The sequence below is a fragment of the Balaenoptera physalus genome (genome assembly GCF_965194825.1).
Source record: "Balaenoptera physalus genome assembly, chromosome: 9".
Lineage (NCBI taxonomy): Eukaryota > Metazoa > Chordata > Mammalia > Artiodactyla > Balaenopteridae > Balaenoptera > Balaenoptera physalus.
In genome coordinates this window covers 8678067-8703204 of record NC_138888.1, presented here as the reverse complement: position 1 = coordinate 8703204, position 25138 = coordinate 8678067, and the positions used below count along the sequence as shown (strand labels likewise).

The window sequence follows — 25138 nt, the reverse complement described above, 5'->3', positions numbered from 1 at the left end:
CCCACCCGGTGAGATTCATTACAGTTTATGGTTAATTATCAACTTAGAAACTCATAAACCACCTGTAATTAAATTACATTTTCAACCAAAGCAAGTTACAGGACATGAAAGCATTGTAGGAATTATATATATATTATAATAATCACACTAAATAACTGATCAATTAAAATAGATAACTTATTTAAACTTGAAGCGTTCACACTTCATTGATTTTTATTATGTGATGCTATTTTAATACTGTAATATTTGCTTTGGCCAATAGTACCTGAAAATAAATTCATGACTATGTTCTTAAAATCTATCAATAGATATCTCCTACATTTCTGAATAAAAAGGAACAGATTGTTTTTATATAATTTTATAATATTGTTTTTACCATTCACCAAAGCAAAGAAGACACAATGTGGTTATAGTCATTTTAATTATAAATAAGACAGATTTGGGGCATTTTTTTCTCTGGGGGCTTGGACTCTTATCCACACTCCTACCCGAACACTTTACGTAGCAGGTGGCTAAGGAGGGCGGATGGGGTCAGTGATGACCATATTCCCCTCAGCACCGTGTTTATGGCCCGCGCTCCCTCCAGTCGCTGTTCTTTGGGGGTGGAGAGGCTGGCAGGCATGGCTAGGGTCTGGCAGCAGCCCCTAATTCAGTGGCTCCAATTCTATTCTTTCTGTAACATTGGGAAGTATATTCTGGGTCAAATGAGAATAAAGAAACCACCATTTAGGAAAGAACCCAGAGAAGAAACAATGCTTAGAGGTTTTCAACTTTTCACCAGTGTGTGTGGCTGCACATTCCGCTAACTTTGGGGAGCTTTAAAAGAAATGATAGCCAGGCCCCGCCCAGACCAGCTGAATCACAATTTATACTCACTGAAAAAAGTGTTGTTTGGGGGGGGGAGTGGGATGAATTGGGAGATTGGGATTGACATATATATACACTAATATGTATAAAATAACTAATGAGAACCTGCTGTATGGCACAGGGAACTCCACTTCGCTGTACCGTAGAAACTAACACAACACTGTAAAAGAACTATACCCCAATTAAAAAAAATAAATAAACGTTAAAAAAAGCGTTGTTTGAAAAGTAGTTTTAGGTGTATCTCGTAATGATCATAATGGGGCTGATGGGGTTTGCTAAATGAGGGGGGCAGAATTTTATTTATTTGTTTTCAGGAGATGTGAAAGTCAGGGTAGCAACTTTATCTGATTGTTCATCATCGTGTTCCTAGTCACAAAAAAGAGCCTGACACACAGTAGGTACTGAATAAATATTTGTTGAATAAATAAATGACACACTATGGAGACTAACTCTGTTTTCTCCCTGTGGTTCAGCCGTGCACTCTAGACTCTCCCTTCAAGCGCGCAGCTGGCTCCTCCCTGATCGTCCCACTAACAAAACTGTCATCTGCTTGACAGGCGAAATTTATGCCTCTTCTTATTGAATACTATCTTTTTATGTTGGTTTTTTTTTTTTTTGGTTGGAGGAAGGAGTAAATAGTGGTTTATGTTTTTTCTGACTCACGAGTGAAAACAATAGTGTCAAAAAAAGGGTTTCATGAAGAATCTATATTGAATAGATAACCACCACAAAATAGAAGTGTTCACATTTTCGTTTATCCCTTCTTCCTCCATCCAAAAAATGAAAACAGATGATTCAAAATGCTGTGGTCCAAATCTTCTTGATGCCAAGGATGAAGAATGATCTTGGATAAAGATCTGTGAAATTACATATACACAATATATAAAAATATATAAAATCACATTGAATATAAGACAGTTCTCTCACTGAAAAAATCCAGAACCCTGACCAAAGAACATGATTTTCCATGGGACCCATTTTTTTAGGACAGGAAACATGACCTGGCTGAGGGAGTCCAATGGAAATTGTTAGCTGACATGCCCCCAATAGAAAGCAATGCATGATGATTTCTTTAAGAACTTACATGAACATTATTAAAGGAATGACTAATACTTTAAACATGAATAATATTGAAGCAATTATAACACTATAATCTCTAGATCTACTAAAATTATTTTATAATTTATATAGGTATGCTATCTAAACATATTTCACCTATTGTGACTTTGTTAGGAATAATTTTAGCATGTACTACACAAGAAATAAAAAGTATTAAAAATAACAAATTTGTGTATTGTGTATTTATGAGTCCTTTGTATAATCTGTTATTTTTTTGGCCACACTGCGTGGCATGTGGGATCTTAGTTCCCCAACCAGGGAAGGAACCTGTGCCCCCTGCAGTGGAAGTGTGGAGTATTAACCACAGGACTGCCAGGGAAGTCCCTGTATAGTCTGTTCTTAAGGTGCTATAGACAGCTTTTATTTGCCATTAGATTTTTCAAAATTTTCCTAAGTAGAAGAAATAAGATTTTTTTTTTTAATGATCAGAAGTAGATGAGTCATTTCAGGGATATTTGTTGCCTGTATTAACTGAAGAATGGGAACCTGAACCTTAAACAATTTTTAAATGATAACTTTTCATTAAAATTGGGGGCATATTCGTTTGTTTACAAATACCTTTTTTTCCTAAAAAACCCACGCATAGCAACTTATTGGATACTACTTAAAAAAAAAAAGAAAGAAAGAAGCACATGTTACACACATGTAAACCAAACTGTTCTCTCTTGACTTCTGGGAAGACTACACTATTTCAGTGTCATGTAAACTGTTATACCATTGTCTTCATTTACGTGGAACTAGCTCTATAACTAATTAAATCCTGTGTGCAGTATGTGAATGCAGTCACTTTTTATTTTAAAGTGATACAAACTTTCTGAGGTTCTATATGGTCTAAATATGACCAGAAAAGTAGCATCAGGGTTAATCTGAAAACCCAGCTGCTGATATATCTTTCTTTAAGCAATGTCAGTTCTCTCTCGAAAGTCAGCATATAAACAGAATTTCTAGAGGCAAGCTTCCTATTTGCTAATTCACTTAGATGGTAATGGTGGAGCTGATCGTCCTTTCCCAGCTTAGCAGGAGGGGCCTCTGGAGCCAGCCTGCTGGGTGTGAATCCTGGCCCTGCCTCTGAATAGTTGTGTGACCTTGGGACAAATTACTCAGCTTCAGTGGTCTTAGCTCCCCCTGTACCAAGGGGGATAATGACAGTGCTCACTGTATCTGGGGCAGCTGGGGGGCTGCAGTGCCACACTGAGGGCAGGGAGCTTAGCATGGCTCTAGGTCTTACCCACTTAGCTATTACTCTCCACACTGACAAAGCCTCACAGGCTTTTGGCTTTTTTTTTTTTCTTTCCTGGGCACTTGGCACCCTTAAACGTCTGTTACAAACGTCTATGACCGCAGCAGCCAGGAGTCTTATCACACTGGATGCTGTGGCTGGAGTCCCGTTGCACTGCTCGTCCAAGCCCTGCGAAAAAGGTTCCCTGGAGGACGTTCAGGAGGCTTGAGGGAGACGACATTTGTATCGGCTTTAAAAGTGGGCGTTTGAGGGAGGGTCACAAACGAACATGGTGGAGGATTTTTGACACAATCTTTTACATCCATCACTGCCTGTGAGAAGCAAACAAGAGTGAGCACGATGCCGCCGTCACTCACAGCATTCAGGAATTTGGAAGAGACTTTACATAGACCTAGTCGAGGCCCTCACTGGACAAAGGAAGAAAGTGAAATGAGAGAACTGAAGGGCTTTCCCCCTTCCGCAGCCACCAAGCAGGCACCGGGACAAGAGCCCAGTGCTCCTGACGGGGCTTCACGCTGCTCACTTATTCAACAGACGCCCACTGGGCACCCACGTGCTGTGTGCAAGGCTGTGCGGGATGGCACAGGGAGCAACCACTGACCTGGCGCTTCCATCCAGTATTTTCTACATTTTCTGCATTATATCTTCTACATCGTAAGATGCATTTTCTTACATCCAGTATTTTCTACATTATAAAGGGTCGAGTTCTTGCATAGTAACTGAACTTGGAAAAAGAAAAGCCATCATATGAATCTGAAAAAATATGAAAAGTAAAACAACAAGGGTTTCTAATATCGTACATGCACAAAATTCTCCTGGAGTGGACTTGCTGGTGGCAGTCACTATGCCATCAGTAACAACATGCCAGTAGGTATGTCAATTATTAGTGCAGTCCAGAGCATAGGTCTGTTTTCTACTATTTGTTTTTGTTTTTAGACAGTTGATGAAAGTAATCCCTGAAGTTTTAGGAATTTTGACAATTCACTCATCTGACTTTAAAGTCCTCTCTTCCGGGGCTTCCCTGGTGGCGCAGTGGTTAAGAATCTGCCTGTCAATGCAGAGGACAGGGGTTCGAGCCCTGGTCTGGGAAGATTCCACATGCCGTGGAGCAACTAAGCCCGTGAGCCACAACTACTGAGCCTGCGCTCCACAACAAGAGAAGCCACGACAATGAGAAGCGTGCGCACCACGGTGAAGAGTAGCCCCCGCTCGCCGCAACTAGAGAAAGCCTGCGCACAGAAACGAAGACCCAACACAGCCAAAAATAAATAAATAAATAAATTTACAAATTCCTCTCTTCCACTAAGAATGTTTATTGAGCGTATTAGTTTCCTATTGCTGCTATAACAAATGACCACTTCACGACTTTGGAACAGCACATGTTTACTGTCTTACAGTTCTGGAGGTCAGAAGCCCGAAATTAGTTTCAGTTGGCTAAAACTGAGGTGTCAGCAGGGCTGGTTCCTTCTGGAGGCTCCAGAGGAGAATATATTTCCCTGCTTTTTCCAGCTTTTAGAGGCTGCCGACAATCTCTGGCTTGTGGCTGCATATCACTACAACCTCTGCTGACACTGTCACACCACCTTCTCTGACTCTGACCCCCCTGCTTTCCTCTTATAAGGACCCTTGTGATTACATTGGGCCCAACTAGATAATCCAGGATAATCTCCCCATCTCAAGATCCTTAACTTAGTCACATCTACAAAGTCCTTTTTGCCATGAAAGGTAACATCTTTACAGTTTCTGGGGATTAGGATGTGGACATCTTTGGGGAACCATTATTCAGCTTATCACTTCCAGCATTTCTTTTTTGTGGGGAGGTGTGGTAGCAAAATTCTAATACACAACTATGCCATGAATGATGAAATGTGGTACTATGTTAAATAAATCATAAAAAGAACTGCTGACAACTTATATCAGAAACTAATTAGAAACATTTTGATATTCATTTTAGAGAATTAAGTATTTTTAAAGTATCCTGTTATGACTGAATATTAACTTTTGGTCTAAAAATGTGAAAAATTCAGGTATCGTTTTCTTAGATGAAGTTGAGGTATATCTAGAGTCTGTATAAAGTGTGATTTTTACAAGTTTAATTAATTTTAAATTAAGATGAAAGGCTGCCTAAAGGAATCCTACAATGATTTTATTAGAAGCTAAATCCAACTTTCTATTCTACTGTCCCATTTCTTCAGGTTTCCTCCAAGTTTTCTATCGTATCATCTGTTCCCTTCACGGCCTCCTCTTCCCTCCTCCTGTCCAGTAACTGCATTCTACAACTATCACCCTGTGAATGTCTCTCCTCTTTCACTCTCCAAGATCTCATGCATTCTTTCACTTTCAGTTACCACCTTTATGAGGTGGTGCCCCCAAACCAATCCAGTTTCCCTGGCCCAAACTCTTCTTTGTCACCCCAACAGCTTATTTGCATACCTCCACGAGGATGTTTCCCCACAACCTGAACAGGTTCCAAATCACGGCCGCCCTGTTCCTTCCCTGAAAACCAGCAGTTCCTTTCAGTCCTGTTTCTGTCACAGGCACTTCCACCATCTTCTCATCTTTCACTGTCTCTACTCAGAAGCAGGGTAGGTTCCCAAAGGCTGTTCCTATGTCTCTTGATACTGGAGTGGGAGCTTCATGAGGGCAGGCCTCTGGTCTGTTTTGATCACTGCTGGAACCTCAGTGTCTAGAATAGTAGTCCCTAGCACATAGCAAGCATGCAGTGTGTATTTATTGCACAAGTGGCTGTCGGCTCAATCTGTTGGTGACATATTTTTGCTTTGGCACACAAATTTTAAAAATCTATTTCAGGAGATAATAAGAACAAATATCTGTGGATCATTTTTGAAACTACAAAGCCATTTGACATTTACCTATTTTATTTTTTACAGAAATCTTGTGATGAGGCTGAGGGACTATATTGTTAAATCTCCATTTTAGAAATGTGAAAACTGCGACTCAGTGAGCAATTAATTAGTCCAATTTCTTCACCTGAATTTGATTTCATCTTCTCTTAAATTCTTAACTTACAGACTTTGCTTCATCTATAATCTCTCAGCTTTGTCTCTCATAATTGTCCCTTGCTTTCATTTTCCACCCTCTCAATACCTTACTATCTCTTGTCTGGACAACTGGGATTGTACCTTCCTGTTTCCAATCATACCGAAAATCTGTTTTCAAGTTCTGCTAGAATTATCTTCAAAATATAAATCTGAGGTCATTCCTTTCTTAAAAACTACTATTGCCCTCTCCTGCCCTCCCAGAAGATTTTATCCTTGACCAGACATCATAATACAGAAGCTAGAATGAAACAGTTTCCACAATCCAGACTGAAGAGCAGAGAAAAATTAATTTGGTATACACAATTTTCAATTGGCCTTCAGGGAGTAGGTAGTATGGTTTCAATCTTTTCAAAGTACTATGTTATTTCTCAGCATAATTCTTTAAAAGAGGCACACTTCAAATACCATTCCCTTAGAAGTTTATAGTTTACAAGCTTACCTCAGGAAACAAGAAAAATCTCAGATAAACAACTTAACCTTATACCTAAAGCAACTAGAGAAAGGAGAACAAACAAAACCCAACGTTAGTAGAAGGAAAGAAATCATATAGATCAGAGCAGAAATAATTGAAATAGAGACAGGAAAAACAATAGAAAAGATCAGTGAAACTAAAAGCTGGTTCTTTGAAAAAAATAAACAAAATTGATAAACCTTTAGCCAGACTCATCAAGAAGAAAAGGGAGAGGAGCCAGATCAATAAAATTAGAAATGAAAAAGGAGACGTTATGACCGACACGACAGAAATACAAAGGATCATAGGAGACTATTATGAACAACTGTATGCCTATAAAATGGACAACTTAGAAGAAACGGACAAATTCTTAGGAAGGTACAATCTCCCAAGACTGAACCAGGAAGAAACAGAAAATATGAACAGACCAGTTACCAGTAATGAAATTTAATCAGTAATTTAAAAAATCCCAACAAACAAAAGTCCAGGACCAGACGGCTTCATGGGTGAATTCTACAAAACTAAACTCTTCTCTAAATGAGAAGAGTTAACACCTATCCTGAAACGATTCCAAAAATTTGCAGAGGAAGGAATACTTCCGAACTTTTTCTATGAGGCCAGCACCACTTTAATACCAAATCCAGACAAAGATATCACAAGTAGCATTCCCTTATATGTGTATAGAGGTATTAATGTAACAACAGCAAATACATCTATCTATAAGATATAGTCAGTTTAGTTCTGGTGTGTCAGGCTAAAGGCAATAGTTCTTATTCAGTATTGTTCTTATATTAAAAATTAACATTCATCACACACACATTATGTACTAGAATGATCTTGGATGACCCAACAGGCCGAGCCACCTACTAAATAATAATTCCTAGACCTCGTGGAAATAAAACTCGAATGTTTTATTACTTCAGAGTCTGAAGTGAAGTTCTAGAGAAGCAGACTAACAGTAGCGGGGTCACAACATTGCTTGATGTAACATTAGCACACCGATGCTGAGTTCTCACAATGTTACTGCCAAGGCCAGCGTGGCCTGTCCTGTCTCCTCTGAACTCACTGGGTTCAGCTGTCAAGGAATTTAAGCTTTATAGGAGAGCCTTTTATTTAGTTCTACTATTTTATATTTAAAAACTCCATTCTCATTTTCTGATAGATTTTTAAAAAACAGATAACTGGATATAGTTGTTTGAAGATAAATATTGAGAACCTTCTTAACTAAATTGATTCAGTTCAGCATTGTGCAAAATGCTATGTATTCCTGTTATTTTGGTAAACTTTTAAACTTATAAGGACTCTTCCTAAAAGGAATGAGAATAGAAGATGTGAAGTCACTACCTGATATTTTCTATTGATTACAGTGGCTTCGCTTACAATTCAGGGACCTGCTGAAACCCTGCTGGCTGTCAAAGTACTCAACTTTACCAGGGCAAGATCGCAACCTGGCTGTATGTCTGCTTAGAAACTCAATGCTCTATAAATGTGTGTGTTTGCATTCCCTTTGTGTTATGTTTAGAGAAAGATAAATGATTGTGGAATAGAACAAAAGAATCTATACAGGGTGGCAATGTCGAGAAGTTGACCTTCATGGCATTTAATGAATACACTTTACTCCTACACAGTGGAAGCAGAGTATTGAGCAAGCTATACTTGAGGCAGGGCAGGCAGAACACACTTCATTCTTCCCCCACTGGCTCGTTAAGCCCACTCTGTGGACTTGTTTCTCCTTGCTTCTTGGATGAAATCTTGGGCAGATTCTAGAGCTTTTCTGGTCACTCTTAAGGTACTTAAACCTCCAGTTTAATAACTGAGTCTAATGCAGTGCAATAGTCAAAATCCAGACTCTCATCCAACCAGAAGCGCCTCCCCTTCCGGGACTCAGCCAGCTTCAGGTTTGCTGGTCTGCAGTGGGGTGGCAGAGGCCTGGGGCTGGTGTGTCGGGCCCTTCCTCCTTTTCTCCCCCAGTCTCCCCAACTTGCTGTGAATGCCTGTTTCTGACCCCTCCGAGCCCGGGCCAGGGAGAGGGAGACCCCACCAAGGTGGGCAGCTGTGCTCTGCCATCAGGGCCCTCTGGATGGTGGATGTAAGGGCTTGGCTCTTTGTCTCACACTGACTGAAGAAGTGGGCTCTGCCATCAGCCGCTGGGGTAGCTCTGAGGGCTGGCGGGCCATCCGGGGCTCCAGCCAGCACTTTCGCCTGCCAGATGCTCAAGTCACCAAGCTGTTGGTCAGTGGGGTGGGCGGGAACAAGGGGCATGGTAGGTCCTGCCCTAAAATGTCCTGAGGGGAGTCTGAATGCTCCTGTCCAGCAGGTTGTCACTTATGACGTGCTGTGTAAATCCATTCTTTATTATTTGGTGATACTTCTTAAAGTTTGCTATAAACCCTTCAACGGCAATTAACTCCAACTCCAGGGATTGTAGGTCAAACTCCTGAGTGGTCCCCGGGAAGCCTCCTTCCGGCCTAGAAACTGCACAGCACCCCAGTCACCCCCAAAGGACCCCCACTCTGGGGTACTTGGCTCCCTGCAGCTCCTCGGGGCCCTGCTCCAAGCGCCCCTGCTCCCCAGGCAGTAGCTCTGCACCTCCTGCCTCTTTCTCAGCGGCCTCAGTGCAACCCCTGAGAACGGAGTCCAGTTTACCACCCTGTGGCATGACTGCATTACAGAGAACACAGAAACTCAACCAAGAGGCAGTTAATAAGTTTACCTTTAAAGCACTGAGTAACTTAGTTTTAACCAACAAGGTAACTAACAAAAATGAGTCACTGATTAACTTAATTGCCAAAATTACTTTTGAAACGAGTTTTTTTTTAGGTGATGTTGGTAACACATCCGCAATAGTGTATCTTATTGATTCATCTTATTAAAAAAGTGATCAGATACTAGAAATTTAGGAAAAACCAAAGTCATAAGAAAGCATGAAAATTGGTTGACACAAAAATATTACTAGGTATATGAAAAAGTAAACAAGGCGTTGGTCATTTGGGCAAGCACTGTTCCTACACTACAAGTGTGATGTATGAGTTGAGGTGAATTATAAGAATGGGTACCGGCAAACTAAGGGGTCAGAAAAATACGGAAAACAATTAAATGAAGTGAGCTTGATGTAATAGCTTTGTTGAAGTTTAAGCCAGACGGATGTTGGCTAATCCTTCCTTGGTTTTGTTCACGTGGTGGACATTTGTTGATGCCCACGATGTGGAACCGAAAATTCAAATGCAAAGCATATCTTGGTCCTCAGGGAGCTCACAGTCTAGTGGTAGAAACTGGCTGATGAACAGCGATAACACCACGTGATGGGGGCTGAATCTGAGGTAAGATAGTGCCAGCAATGGACCTTTGGCCCTGGGGCTGAGCAGGCCATGCTCAGTGTGCCAGGATGACAGGGGTGTCACTGGAGAATGCTTGAGAGCAACGCTGCTGACCTCAGAGAGCCCATTCTCATGGCATCGCTGTGCCCACTGCTGGGCAGAATGGCCACTGACCAACTGATCCCTGTGACTACACGTGACACTTACCCAGAGCAGCCGTCCCCCGGCCCCAGTGTGAGTGGGCAACCTTCCTGTGATGGTGGAATATTCCGGTGGAATATAGGAGACACCACAATTGCTCAAGTGGCTTCATTCTTGGCTGGGGGTAACTGAGCTGACAACAGTGATATCGATCTGTTAGCTGTGCTTGGACAAAGAGCCAGTGAGATTTTCCAAGGCATAAAGATCCAGCAGGCTGGCCTGCTTCCTTGGCCAGGGTGGTTCTAGATAAGAGGATCGCTCCTGACATTCTGCTGGCTGCCTAAGGGTGTGCCTGTCTGCCCACTGGCCAACACGTCGTGTTGAATATGGATCGACACCAGCAGTGAGTTAGAACAGTCAGTCTCCCACGTATAAGAATGAGAAGGATGCTTGTTTACGATGTTCCAGGGAACACCCTGGACAGGACTGGCTACATTAGTTTGCGGGTGCAGTGCAAAATAAAAATGTGGCGCCCCTGTGCAAAAACTATTAACAATTTCAAGATAGTGACAACAGAGCATTAAATCAAGCTCGAGACCCTATAAAAGCAATGGGACACAGGTGCCACACCCGTGATGCTGGCTCTGATCTTGTGACTTCTTTTCTTGCCTGGATCTGGATCTTACGGCCTCTAGGCTGTTCTGCAATGCCTCTTTAGAGTATGTCAAGGACTGGCATCTCAGTCCTCGTGAGTGAAATGGTATGAGATGCTGAAGGAACAAGGAATGAGGCAGCTTTTGGATGTAGGAAGGTGAACTGAGGTAGGGGTCAACCTATCCAGGACTCCGCCTCTGCAGAACTGGCCTTTCAGAGATGGAGTTGGCTTTCCATGGAACAGGACCACTGGAATCTTCGATCTGCGCTAAGGAAACTGGCCACAGCTGGGTGCTTAAGGCAGTGCAGTCAGTCCTGATGGAATGCTGAGTGGCAGATCAGAGGTGTAAATCACGGATCCACCACGTTATACAGCTGCAACTATAAGGCCTGGATCCCAGACCCTGATCATGCTAGGGGAGGGCCTAATACTTACCCTATTATGCAACTGATCAGATGCATGTCATAACACAGGGCTGAGGTTTCTCTCCTGGAGTCTAGTTCCAGCTCTGCTCAATCCCTGTCAGCTACCCCAGATTGTGATGGAGAATGGGGAAACTCTGCACTTTACTACTCCTGTTTCTAAGTTTTCCTCCCGTAAGTACTATTCAGGCTGGTATGTGTGCTGCCAGAACGCTACAGTCCTAAGGCAGGCTTCATGAAGTGGGGACACTTTAGCTGAGTATTTAAGGATGAGAAGTTTGCTAAACAGGCAAATGGTGTGTGTGTACATGTGTGCGTATGTGTGTGTGTGGCAGTGGTTGGGGGAGGTTTATAGGCAAGAGGAACAACACGCGCAAAAGCAGAGCGCAAACCAGAGGAAATAAAAATCAGGAAATCATTAGTAATTTGATTTGGTGAGAACAAAGGGCTATGTGTGCAAGAGTCATGGGAAATGTGCCTGGAAAGATAGGAAGAGGCCAGATCACAGAGGGCCTGCATGTCCTATTAAGGACTTTATACTTTGTACACTATGGTTAAGATAATGAAGGATTTTCAGGAGGAAAGTGACACAATCAGATCTAAAGTTCTGATGGACTGCCAGAGTAGAAGTGAGAGGACGGTAAGACTGGAGGCAGATGGTGGCAATGGTCTAGAAGAAAATGACGGGAGAGGGAACACTGTCGAGTTGAATGACTGCACATGTGATTAAGCCAAAGAGACCCTGAAGCCACAGGATTGTGGAGCCACAAGACAGGAACAGCCTGGATATTTGGTTTACTTTTTTGTAAGGGAGATTCTCAGGAGAGTCACCATCCCAGGAACATCTGAACTGGGTTTTACATAAGAGTAATACAAAGTTTTATTGTGTTTAAGCCATTGAGATTTTTTGATTTATTTTTAAGTATTTCAGCTTTTAGCCTATATTGATGTATAGAAGTAAGGAAATCAATGGTGGGTAGTACCACTAATTCAATATAGTGAAGACAGAAAGGAACCAATTCAGAAGATGATGATGAATTTGTTTAACTATGTCTTGAATTTGAGAGGCCGGTGTGAGAGCAAAATGGAACTTGTAAAGAAACAATTCTCTATGAGTCACCTGAGTTTCTGTGCATCTTGAGAGCAAGTCATGGACTGTCCTTTGTTTCAGACTATCTTTTCAGGGATGTTTAGATAGCAAATAACCTTTGAAGAAAACTTGAACAACTTTTTTTTTTTTTTGATGTGGACTGTTCTTAAAGTCTTTATTGAATTTGTTACAATATTTCTTCTCTTTTATGGTTTGGTTTTTTGGCCGCATGTGGGATCTTAGCTCCCCAACCAGGGATCAAACCTGCACCCCCTGCATTGGAAGGTGAAGTCCTAACCATTGAACCGCCAGGGAAGTCCCAAAACACTTGAACAACTTTTGAAGAAAAAGATAGTGTCTCCCTCTGGAGCAAAGAGCAGGCATGCTTGCTGCCCACTATAAAAGACTGGAGTTCTCTAAGCTCACGTTCCTCTCCCATAAGGCCACTCACCGCATGTCCAAGTTCCATCAGGCCTTCATTTTGCATTGTGGGAACTAGGGTTCCAGAACCAGCACAAAAACGCTGATATTCTGGGTACAACTCTTGCCGTGAGTAACACATCACCCTATGTCTCTGACTCAGGAGTCTTATGCCAAAATTTACCAGCATCCATGAATCTCTGGCAGGCTAATTTGATAACTTGGAAGTAGTTCATAGTTCTGGACAGAGCTATCCAGAGATGGTTAGAGATACAGATTTGGAGCTTAGGCCCGAGGTCTCATCAGAGTGCAGGTGGGTTGAAGTCGTGGGTGCTGATGAGATTACCTGCGATTTGGGGAGTAGAAGCACTAAGTGAGAGATGAGAGAGAAGAGAACCTTGAAGAACACTGACTACCAGCAGAGAAAGGAGGGGAGAAGAGCACGTGGGACAGACCAAGACACAGACACGTGAGAATGAGCTTCAGCTTCACACAGGAGGGCTTAGGAGTGTTAATTACTGTGAAAGTCAGTAAGATAAGCAAGTCTGCATCTGAAACTTGAGAAATCACTGGAGACTTTAGGATGACCAGTTTCAGAGGAGTGATGAAGACAAAATCCAGATTGCCATGGGTTTGAAAAGAGTAGGAGGTAAGAACGGGAGGACAAGTGCAGTCCCTGTTTCAAGAAGTGGGTGTGAAGGAAAGGAGGGAGAGGACTGATTATACTAGTGAGGTGTCTAAGGTTTGGAAAAGTGTCTCTGATATGATTTTATATACATATATATATAAAATACACACACACACACAGACACATGGCTATACCTTATCCTTATATCCAAGCTTTTCCAGCCTGGCTCCAATTTACTTTTCTTTTTTCTTTTTTTTTGGTGTGGCTTGCAGGATCTTAGTTCCCTGACCAGGGATTTGAACCTGCGTTCTCGGCAGTGAAAGCACGGAGTCCCAACCACTGGACAGCCAGGGAATTCCCTCTAATTTACTTTTCTAAACCAATTTCATACCGGTTTCCACCATGAAATGTTAGTGTAAGTCTAATAGGTTTACTAACCCCATACTTCCTTCCCAAATATTTTGCTTATTCCTACCTTAAAGCCAATACAAACCCTAACCATTGTTCAAGGCCCTATTAAAATCTCCCCCTCTTCATTAAAGGTTTCCCTGTTTCTCTGCAGTCCACATTGATCTCTCCTCCCACTAGCACTGCAGGCTCTGGTCTCTATCTCTCTTCTGGCACTTCGTATTTCCAGATGTGTCTCATACCTTATAGTCCAAATAGATGGGAGGCAGCACAGTACAGGGAGTTGAGAGCCTGGGCTTGAGGATCCGGCAGAACTGTAATCAGGTACTGGCTCTGCTGTGCACGAGCAGGCCAGCCATAGGCAAGTCACCTAAGTTCTCACAGTCTCAGTTTCCTCTAATGTAAAATGGGAATTCTTATCTTATAGGACTATTGTGATAATTAAATTGATGCATGCAAAAAGGCTTGATATGGTACCTGGCATATATTAAGTATGCAATTTTGTTCTCATAGGTACTCATAAACCTTTGCTGAGTAAACACTTAATTGTTTATTATCAAGGACAATTTTTATAATTTTTGCTTTAAACAGCTATAAAACTTACACTGTATCAAGAATTTAAAAGTGGAAAAAGCAAAAAGAAGAAAATCATCTTTTGCGTGTCTCGATATTTATCCTTTCTCATCCTCTTTATTATTTTTTGAGGATCCAACTTTCTATCTGGTATCATTTCCCTTCAGCCTGAAGAACTTCTGTTAGCATTTCTTGAAATGTAGGTTTCTTGGTGATAAATTCTGTCTTCTTTGGTCTGAAAATGTCTTTATTTCACCTTTATTCTTGAAGGGTATATATTTCCAGGTCGACTGTTTCTTTCACACTTTGAAGATGTTGGTCCATTCTCTTCTGGCCTGAACAGTTTCTGATTTGAACTCATTTGTTAATCAAATCATTTTTCCCCAGTATGTAACGTGTCATTTTCCTCTTATGACTTTCAACATTTGCTATTTAGTTTTGGCTTTCAACAGTCTGACTATGATGTGCCCTGGTGTGAAATTTTTCCTGTTTATTCTGCTTGGTGTTCACTGACCATCTGATATCTTTCACTTTTTTCTCTGTTCTTCACACTGAATAGTTTCTATTGATTTCTCTTCAAGTATACTATTTATTCTGTCATCTCCATTTGTCTGATAAGTTCATCCAATAATTTAAAAACTTCAGAAATTCGTCAGTTCTAGAATGTCATTTTGTTCTTTCTTTAATCATTTCTATTTTTCTCCTGATATTTCTTAGTTTTTACTTATTGAAAGCATATTCTATTTTACTTCACTGAAGAAGACAGCTGTTTAAAATCACTGTCTTCTAGTCCCAGTATCTGGAACATCCTGGTGTTGGACTCAGTTGATTTTCTTTTACCTTGAGAATGTGTTCCATTCTCTTGGTTCTTTATATGACAAGTAGGTATCGACTGTACCCCAGTAATGATAAATATTAAATTGGGGAAATTCTGAATTCTGTTATTTTTCTCACATGATTGTTTCTTTTGTTTAAGCAGGCAACTATCTTGTCTGTGCTTGAATTGTAAAATCTATTTTTTGGGTGACAGTTCCAGTCTCAGTTCAGATATTTTGTCCTTAGATGAGCTGCTCAGTTTGGTTTATATATACATGGTTCAGGGGTCACTCAGATGTGAGTAGACATATTTGGTGGAACCCTTTCTTGCTCTTTCCCTTCCAAGATTCCTCTACTCTCTTCAGTGGCCATGATTCTCTGGCCAAAGAGATTGCTGTTTTCAATTAGCACCTCCTCCAAGACCATGTACTACTCATAGACCACATTTAACCCCAGAATAGAAGCCATAAAACAGGGAACTTACTTTGTGCAGCTCCCTCCTCTCCTACTCTGCTTGTCCTTTCCACCAAATTCTGTCTGCTCTGTTCACTCTCCAATTCATTGAGATAGTTGCTTTTTGTATTGTGTCTAGGGCTTACAGTTGCTTTCTGTGGGGAGTTCTCCAGTCAGGTCTTATTCTGTCATTACTGGAGGTTGAGATTCCTATTTGCCTTTTAGCTTAAAGGTGATTTATTTCAAGAAGGTAAAAATACAACATCCAAATTACACTGACCTTGATGGGAGGGTAAAAAGCTGGGGCAATCTTTCTGGAAAGCAGTTAACATCAATATGTATTGAGCCTAAAGTTCCTCAAGGACCAACAGTAGGACATCATTAAACCAGTAATTGCACTTTAGGTACTGTTTGTAAAGAATACTGAATAAAGTGTGAAATGCAAAAGAGATTAAATGATAACAGCAGAAAATGAAACTATATTCAACATGATCCCAATTTGGTGGAATTATAAACATACACATTCATGTTAAAAAAAAAAAGACTGGAAGAAAATATTATAGGTGATAACTCCTATTAGCTTTTGGTGGTGAGATTATAGGTGATCTTTTTCCTTTTTAATAATGTTTAATAACTTCCAAATCGTCTCAATGAAATAAAATAATGGAATAAACAACAATAAAATTACTTTTTAAAAGTTTATAGATCCTTGGACAACCTAGAAGAAATGGATAAGTTTCTAGAAACATACTATCTCTTAGACTGAATCAGGAGGAAATAGACAATCTGAGCAGACTGATCACTAGTAGTGAAATTGAATTAGTAATTTAAAAACTCCCAGCAAACAAAAGTCCAGAACTGGATGGCTTCACAGGGGAATTTTACCAAACATATAAAGAAGAGCTAATACCTATCCTTCTCAAACTATTTCAAAATATTGAAGAGGAGGAAACGTTCCCAAATTTATTCTATAAGGCCACCATTACCCTGATAACTACAATCAGACAAAGACACTACAAAAAAAGAAAATTACAGGTTAAGGGCTTCCCTGGTGGCGCAGTGGTTGAGAATCTGCCTGCCAATGCAGGGCACACGGGTTCGAGCCCTGGTCTGGGAAGATCCCACATGCCGCGGAGCAACTAAGCCCGTGCGCCGCAACTACTGAGCCTGCGCATCTGGAGCCTGTGCTCCGCAACAAGAGAGGCCGCGATAGTGAGAGGCCCACGCACCGCGATGAAGAGTGGCCCCCGTTTGCCGCAACCAGAGGAAGCCCTCGCACAGAAACGAAGACCCAACACAGCCAAAAAATAAATAAATAATTAATTAATTAATTAAAAAAAAATTACAGGTCAATATGTATGATGAATATAGATGCAAAAATCTTCAACAAAATATTAGCAAACAGAATTCAACAATATTTAAAAAGGATCATATACCATGATTAAGTGGGATTTAATTCCAGGGATGCAAGGATGGTTCAATATCCACAAATCAATTAATCTGACACACCACATGAACAAAATGAAGGATAAAAATCACATGATCATCTCAATAGATGCAGAAAAAGCATTTGGCAAAATTCAACGTTATAAAAATTCTTATCAAAGTTGGTATAGAGGGAACATATCTTAACATAATAAGGGCCATTTATGACAGCTAACATTATACTCAATGGTGAAAAGCTGAAACCTTTTCTTCTAAAATCAAGAATAAGACAAGGATGTCCACTCTTGCCACTTCTAGTTGACATATTATTGGAAGTCCTAGCCACAGCACTCAGACAAGAAAAAGAAAAGTCATCCAAATTGGAAGGGAAGAAGTAAAACTGTCACGTATTTGCAGATGACGATACCTTATATAGAAAACCCTGAAGTCTCCAAGTCTCCACCAAAAAACTATTAGAATTCAGTAAAGTTGCAGGATACAAAATTAATATACAGAAATCTGTTGCATTTCTGTACACTAATAATGAACTATCAAAAAGAAAAAGCAATAAAACAATTCTGTTTAAAATTACATCAAACAGAATAAAATACCTAGGAATAAACTTAACCAAGGAGGTGAAAGGCCTATACTCTGAAAACTACAAAACACTGATAAAGGAGACTGAAGATGATACAAAAAAATGGAAAGATAGCCCATGTTTATGTATTGGAAGAATTAATATTGTTAAAATGCCCATACTACCCAAAGCAATCTACAGATTTAATGCAATCCCTATTAAACTTTTCACAGAACTAGAACAAATAATCCTAAAATTTATCTGGAACCAGAAAAGATCCTGAATAGACAAAGCAATCTTGAGAAAAAGGAACAAAGGTGGAGGTATCACATGCCCTGACTTCAGACTATACTACAAAGCAACAGTAATCAAAAAGTAATGGTACTGGCACAAAAACAGATACGTAGATCAATGAAACAAAATAGAGAGCTCAGAAATAAACCCACACAATTATGGTCAATTAATTCATGACAAAGGAGGCAAGAATATACAGTGGAGAAAAGACAGTCTCTTCAATAACTGGTGCTGGGAAAACTGGAAAGTGAATGAAATTTGAACATTTTCTCACACCACATACAAAAATAAACTCAAAATGGATTAAAGACCTAAATGTATGACCTGAAACCACAGAAGAAAACACAGGCAGAACACTCTTTAACATAACTCGTAGCAATATCTTTTTGGATCTGTCTGCTCAGGCAAAGGAGACAAAAGCAAAAATAAACAAATGGGACCTAATTAAACTTAAAAGCCTTTACACAGCAAAGGAAATCACTGACAAAATTAAAGACAACATACAGAAAGGGAGAAAATATGAAAATATTTGCAAATGATATGACTGATGAGGCATTAATATCCAAAATATATAAACAGCTCATAAAATTCAATATAGAAAAAACAAACAACCCAATTAAAAAACAGGCAGAAGACCTTAATAGGCATTTTTCCAAAGAAGACATACTGATGGCCAATAGGCACATGAAAAGATGCTCAACATCACTAATCACCAGGGAAAAGCAAATCAAAACCATAATGAATATCACCTCATACCTGTCAGAATGACTTTTGTCAAAAAGACCACATATAACAAATGCTGGCAAGGATGTGAAGAAAAGGGAACCCTAGTTCACTGTTGATGGGAATGCAAGTTGGTGCAGCCATTATGGAAAACAGTATGGAGGTTCCTTAAAAAACTAAAAATAGAGCTACCATATGATCTAGCAATTCCAATCCTGGGTATATATATCCCCAAACCCCACAAAAACACTAATTTGAAAAGATACATGCACCCCAATGTTCATAGAGCATTATTTACAATAGCCAAGATATGAAAGCAACCTAAGTGTCCATCAACAGATGACTGGATAAAGAAGATTTGGTATATATATGATGGAGTATTATTCCGACATAAAAAAGAATGAAATTTTGCCATTTGCAACAACATGGATGGACCTGGAGGGTATTATGCTTAGTGAAATAAGTCAGACAGAGAAAGACAAATACTGTGTGTTATCACTTATATGTGGAATCTAAAAAATAAAACAAATGAATGAACATACCAAAACAGAAACAGACCCACAGATATAGAGAACAAATCAGTGGTTACCAGTGCGGAGAAGAATGGGGAGGGGAGGGGCAAGGTAGGGATAGGGGATTAAGAGGTATGAACTACTATGTATAAAATAAATAAGCTACAGGACATATTGTACAGCACAGGGGATATAGCTAATATTTTATAATAACTTTAAATGAATTACAATCTATAAAAATATTGAATCATTACGTTGTACACCTGAAACTAATATAATATTGTAAATCAATTACACCTCAATAAAAAAGTCTATAGATCTTGAAAGTGATACTAGAAAGTAAAATTTCAAGCCTCCTCTCACTCCCAATGAAAAGAATTTCTGCTAGTTTCATTTATAGGATAGGAATTATCAGGAGTTATTAATATATGTACTCTACTCAAGAGACGAGGGAGGTCTGGACAAATATTCCTACATTTTTAGATTCCACAGACTCATAACTTTTAAAAAACAAGTTTAAGAATGCACATGTAGAGGGAAAAATCCCAAGCAACTACCCTCTGTTACCTTTATTTCAATTGCTTTCATCACCCCCTTCCCAAATATAATCTCAGAATTAAAGATCTTTAAACAAAAAACTCATAGCACTGTCCTTATTTTTCGACGTTTGCCATGCTTAATGAAGAGTTGTTGAGGACTAAATCGAATTTTGAGATCCACAGGATTAGACAGGTTCTCAAGTCTCTTTCTGTGCTATGATTATATGGTCTTCAACTCATTTTTAGGGCCTGAAATCCATACATGATCAATGTCCTGTCATAAATCCTTAACTTTATTTGCTTGCTGAATTTTGATGGCCACGAAAATTCTTTCACCTTGAAATGCAGAAATTCTTCTGGTAGACTCACAGTGAACTCATAGTAGAATGGGTTAGAAACCATCATGTGGCAAGAAGGATTGACTTGTAAATAAACTGGTATTGTATCTCAGCCATCTCTAGGGTTTAAAACTTTAAGTTTTTCTTTATTTTTTTGGAATTTTAATAATATTTACTATTCTGACAGTTGGAATTTCCTAATGGATTTAAATATTTCCTAAATGACTGAGACATAGTCATATACCCTAAGTCAGCAAAGAATATTTGCAAAAAAACAATTCCACGTGTAGAAAATTAAAAGCAGTGTGTTTGCTGGGTTTTTTCCCCATGTATATTTTGTTGTTTTAAAGGGGAGAGCTTTTTAGTTATTGGTACTTATTAGGTGGTGGAAATCTGCTCTTTTGAAATTCTTTCATGGAACTCTTTACCCTAAGGTACGTATATCTGAAGGAGCAACAATTCAAAAGACTGAGAATATGATGCTCTTTTTTTGTGCGACAGCAAAAACTAGTTTATCTATAGGAAGCCTCAATTACTGAACATATTTGGGGCAGAAAAACAGTCTTTCATCTATCCAGGAAGACTGAAGAATAAATTATTGTGGACAGCAAAATTGTGCAGTTGTCTGATCTTCAAATTTTTCTATAGAGCATTACACACTAAGAATCTTACATGGAATGCACTGAACATAATTTCACTAATGTTTTGATGCTTCAAGGTCATCTTTATAAACATTAACTTTTTTATGCCAGCTGTATGGAGACATAACTTACATATAATAAAACTCATCCTTTTAAAATGTACAACTCGGTGCAACTATGACCATTATTTAGAGCATTTTCATTACTTAATACCCATTAGCAGGCATTCCAGTTACACCCTCTACAGCCTCTGGCAACCACAAATTTACTTTCTGCCTCTAGCATTTGCCTATGCTGGACATTTCATATAAATAGAATGACATAATGTGACTTATGACTGGCTTCTTTCTACAGTATAATTTATTTTCAAGGTTCATCCATGTTATAGCATATAAACAGCACTTCATTCTTTTTATTGCCAAATAATATTGCATTGTTTGGATATACTACTTTTTGTTTATCTATTCATTGATGGATATTTAGATTCTTTCCATTTTTTGGCTTTTATGAATAATGCTGCTATGGACATTCATGTACACATTTCTGTGTGGATATGTTTTTATTTCTCCTGGGTGGAGAAATGGAATACCTAGGAATGGATTGCAGGGTCATACGTAACTCTATGTTTAACATTTTAAGAAACTGCCAAACTGTTTTCCAAAGTGGCTGTACCATTTTACAATCCCATCAGCAGTAAATGAGCTTTCCAATTTCTCTTTATCTTCATGATCTCTTGTTATTGTCTGGCTTTGATTTTAGCCATCTTAGTGGGTATGAAGTAGTATAATAATGTGATTTTGATTTGTATTTCCTTGTTGACTAATGACATTGAACCCCTTTCATGTGCTCATTGCCCATTTGTTTAAATTCTTTGGAAAAATGTCTATTCAAATCCTTTGCTGATTTTTAAATTGGGTTGTCATTTTATTGTTGAGTTGTAAGAGTTCTTTGTATAGTTTGGATATAAGTTCCTTATTAGGTATACGGTTTGAACATGTTTTCTCCCATTCTGTGGTTTGTCTTTTTACTTTCTTGATGGTGTCCTTTGAAGAACAACATTTAAAATTTTGATGAAATCAAATTTATCTATTTTTTTCTTCTGTCATTTATGCTTTTGATGTCATATATAAGAAACCATTTTCTAAACTGTGGTCACACAATTATACTCCTATGTTTTCTTCTAAGAGTTTTAAAGTTTTAGCTTTTTACATTTAGGTTTTTGACCTAAATCCACATGAGTTCATCCATTTTGAGCTAATTTTTGCATATGGTGTGAAGTTGGGGTCAAACTTCATTCTTTTACATGTGGATATCCAGTTGTCCCAGCACTATTTGTTGAAAAGACTATTCTTTCTCCATTGAATAGTTTTGAACACTTGTTAAAATGAATTGGCCATAAATGTATGGGTTTATTTCGACTCTCTGTTGATCTATACATCTATCTTTATCCCACACTACACTGTTTTCATTACTGTAGCTTTGTAGTAAGTTTTGAAATTGGGAAGTGTTGAGTCCTACGACTTTGCTCTTCTTTTTCAAGATTGTTTAGTGTTTTTTTGGTTCTTCTGAAATTCCATATGAATTGTAGGATAGGCTTTTCCATTTCTGAAAAAAAGATTGTTGGGATTTTGATTGGTATTGCATTGAATTTGCGGCTCACTTTGGGGAGCACTGCCATCTTTCCAATATTGTCTTCCAACATGAACATACAATGTCTTTCTATTTATTTAGGTCTTTGATTTCTTTCATCAGTTTTGTTGTTTTCATTATGTACGTTCTGCATCTCTTTGGTTAAGTTTATACTTCAGTATTTTATTCCTTTTGATGCTATTATAAATAAAATAGCTTTCTTAATTTCCTTTCAGATTGTTCATTGCTAGTGTATAGAAATACAATTGACTTTTGCATACTATTGATTTTATAGGCTGAAAACTTGCTGAACTCATTTATTAGTTTTAGTAGTCTTTTCGTAGATTCCTTAAAATTTCTGTACACAAGACCATGTCTTCTGCAATTAGAGATAGTTTTACTTTTCCTTTCCAATCTGGATGCTAGATGCCTTTTATTTATTTTTTCCCACCTAACTGCCATTGCCAGAACTTTCAGTACAATGTTGAACAGAGGTGGCAAGAGTAGACATTTCTGTCTTGTTCCTGATCTTAGGGGGAAAAAGCATTCAGTCTTTCACATTACGTTATGATGTTAGCTGTGGGGTTTTCCTAAATGCCTTTTATAGGGCTGAGGGAGGTCTCCTCTATTCCCAGTATTGTTGGCTGATTTAATTTAAAAAATTGAATTTTGTCAAATGCTGTTTCTGCATCTATAGAGATGATCAGGTTTTGTTCTTTATTTTATTAATATGGTATATGACATCGACTGATTTTCAGATTTCACAACTTTGCATCCTTGGGATAAATCCCACTTGGTCATGATACATAATCCTTTTTATATGTTGCTGGATTCAATTTGCTAGTATTTTGTTGAGGATTTTTGCAACTATGACTTTAAAGGATGTTGATCTGTAGTTTTCTTTTGACGTCTTTGGTATCAAGGTAAACTAGCCTCATACAATGAACTGGGAAGTATTCCCTCTTCTATGTTTTGAAGAGTCTGTGAAGGATTGGTATTACTTTTTCTTTAAATGCTTTATTAGAATTCACCTGTAAAGCTGTCTTAGCCTGGGTTTCTGTGAAAAGTTTTTAAAATTATTAGCTCAATCTTTTTATTTGTTATAGGTATATTCAGGTTTTCTATTTCTTCTTAAGTCAGTTTTGGTAATCTGTGTCTTGCTAGGAATTTGTCCATTTCATCTAGGTTATTTAACTTTGTAGCATACAGTTGTTCATAATATTCTCATAATAATCCTTTTTATTACTGTAGAGTTGGTAGTGATATCCTCTCTTTCATTTCTAATTTTAGTAATTTGAGTCTTCTTGGTCAGTCTAGCTAAGGGTTGTCAATTTTGTTGATATTTGCAAAGAACCAACTTGTGGCTTTATTGATTCTATTGTTTTTCTATTCTCCATTTATTTCTACTCTAACCTTTATTATTTTCTTCCTTCTGCTTCCTCTGAGTTTATTTCACTCTCCATCATCTAATTTCCTAGGTGGAAGGTTAGGTTACTGACTTAAGATCTTTCTTCTTTTAAATGAAGGGAAATCCCTGGTGGTCCAGTGGTTAGGACTCCACGCTTTCACTGCTGAGGGTACAGGTTCGATCCATGGTTGGGTAACTAAGATCCCGCAAGCTGCGCAGCATGGCCAAAAACAAACAAACAAACAAAAAAAGTAGGTGCATCCCATAAATTTTGGTAGGTATATTTTTGTTTTCATTCATCTCAAAATACTTCCTAATTTTCCTGTGATTTCTTCTTTGGCCTATTTATTTAGGGGTATGTGTAATTTCCATATTTGTGAATTTCCAAAATGTCCTTCTGTTATTGACTTCTAATTTAAATGTATTGTGGTTGGAGAACATACTTCGTACGACTTTAATATTTCAAATTTATTAAGGCTTATTCTACGGCCAAACATCACCTATCCTGGAGAATGTTCCAGGTACACTTGAAAAGAATATATATTCTGTTGCTGGGTGGAGTGCTCTATGGATGTGTAATCCTAGTTGGTTCATAATGCAGTCCCCATGTTCTATTTTTTTGTTGATCTGCTGCCTAGTTGTTTGATCCATTACTGAAAGTGGGGTTTTGAAGTCCTCAACTGTTGTTTTTGAATTGTCTATTTCTCCCTTTAGTTCTGTCAGTTTTTGCTTCATTATTTTGGGGTTCTGTTGTTATATTCCTATGTGTTTATAATTGTTATGTCTTCCTGGTAATTGATACTTTTATCATCATATAATACACTTCTTTATCTCTTGTAACAATTTCTGTCTTAAAGTCTATTTTGTCTGATATTAGTATAGCCACTCCAGTTCTCTTTTAGTTACTGTTTGCATGTCATATCTTTTTCTATCCTTTACTTTCAACCCATTTGTGTCTTTCAATCTAAATTATGTCTCATAGATAGTATAGTTAAATTGTTTTTTAAAAATCCATTTTGCCAATCTCTGCCTTTTGATTGTAGCATTTAACCCATTTAATTTTGATGTAATTACTGACCAGTTAGCATTTCCATGTGCCATTCCATTGTTTTTTGTTTTTTGTTTTTTTTTTAGTTAATTTATCTATTTAATTTTGGCTGTGTTGGGTCTTCGTTTCTGTGCGAGAGCTTTCTCTAGTTGCGGCAAGCGGGGGCCACTCTTCATCGCGGTGCGCGGGCCCCTCATTGTCGCAGCCTCTCTTGTTGCGGAGCACAAGCTCCAGACGCGCAGGCTCAGCAGTTGTGGCTCACGGGCCCAGCTGCTCCGTGGCACGTGGTATCCTCCCAGACCAAGGCTTGAACCCGTGTCCCCTGCATTAGCAGGCAGATTC

At 38.8% G+C, this 25138-nt stretch overlaps 1 protein-coding gene across 6 annotated transcripts in view; it reads right to left on the bottom strand.

Annotated features, from left to right (window-relative positions):
* The window catches only part of RSPH3 (radial spoke head 3), a gene marked incomplete at its 5' end in the record, with an annotated part of 74683 nt that overhangs the window by 17808 nt on the left and 31737 nt on the right, over positions 1–25138 (bottom strand). For 2 of the 6 annotated variants that reach the window (XR_014267663.1, XR_014267664.1), the window contains one exon: positions 1459–1724. The exons of 3 other annotated variants lie outside the window; for them this stretch is intronic. Of the gene's footprint in view, positions 1–1458; positions 1725–9859; positions 13131–25138 lie in introns of those variants that run through there. One more of the 6 variants, XR_014267665.1, reaches the window with a different exon arrangement.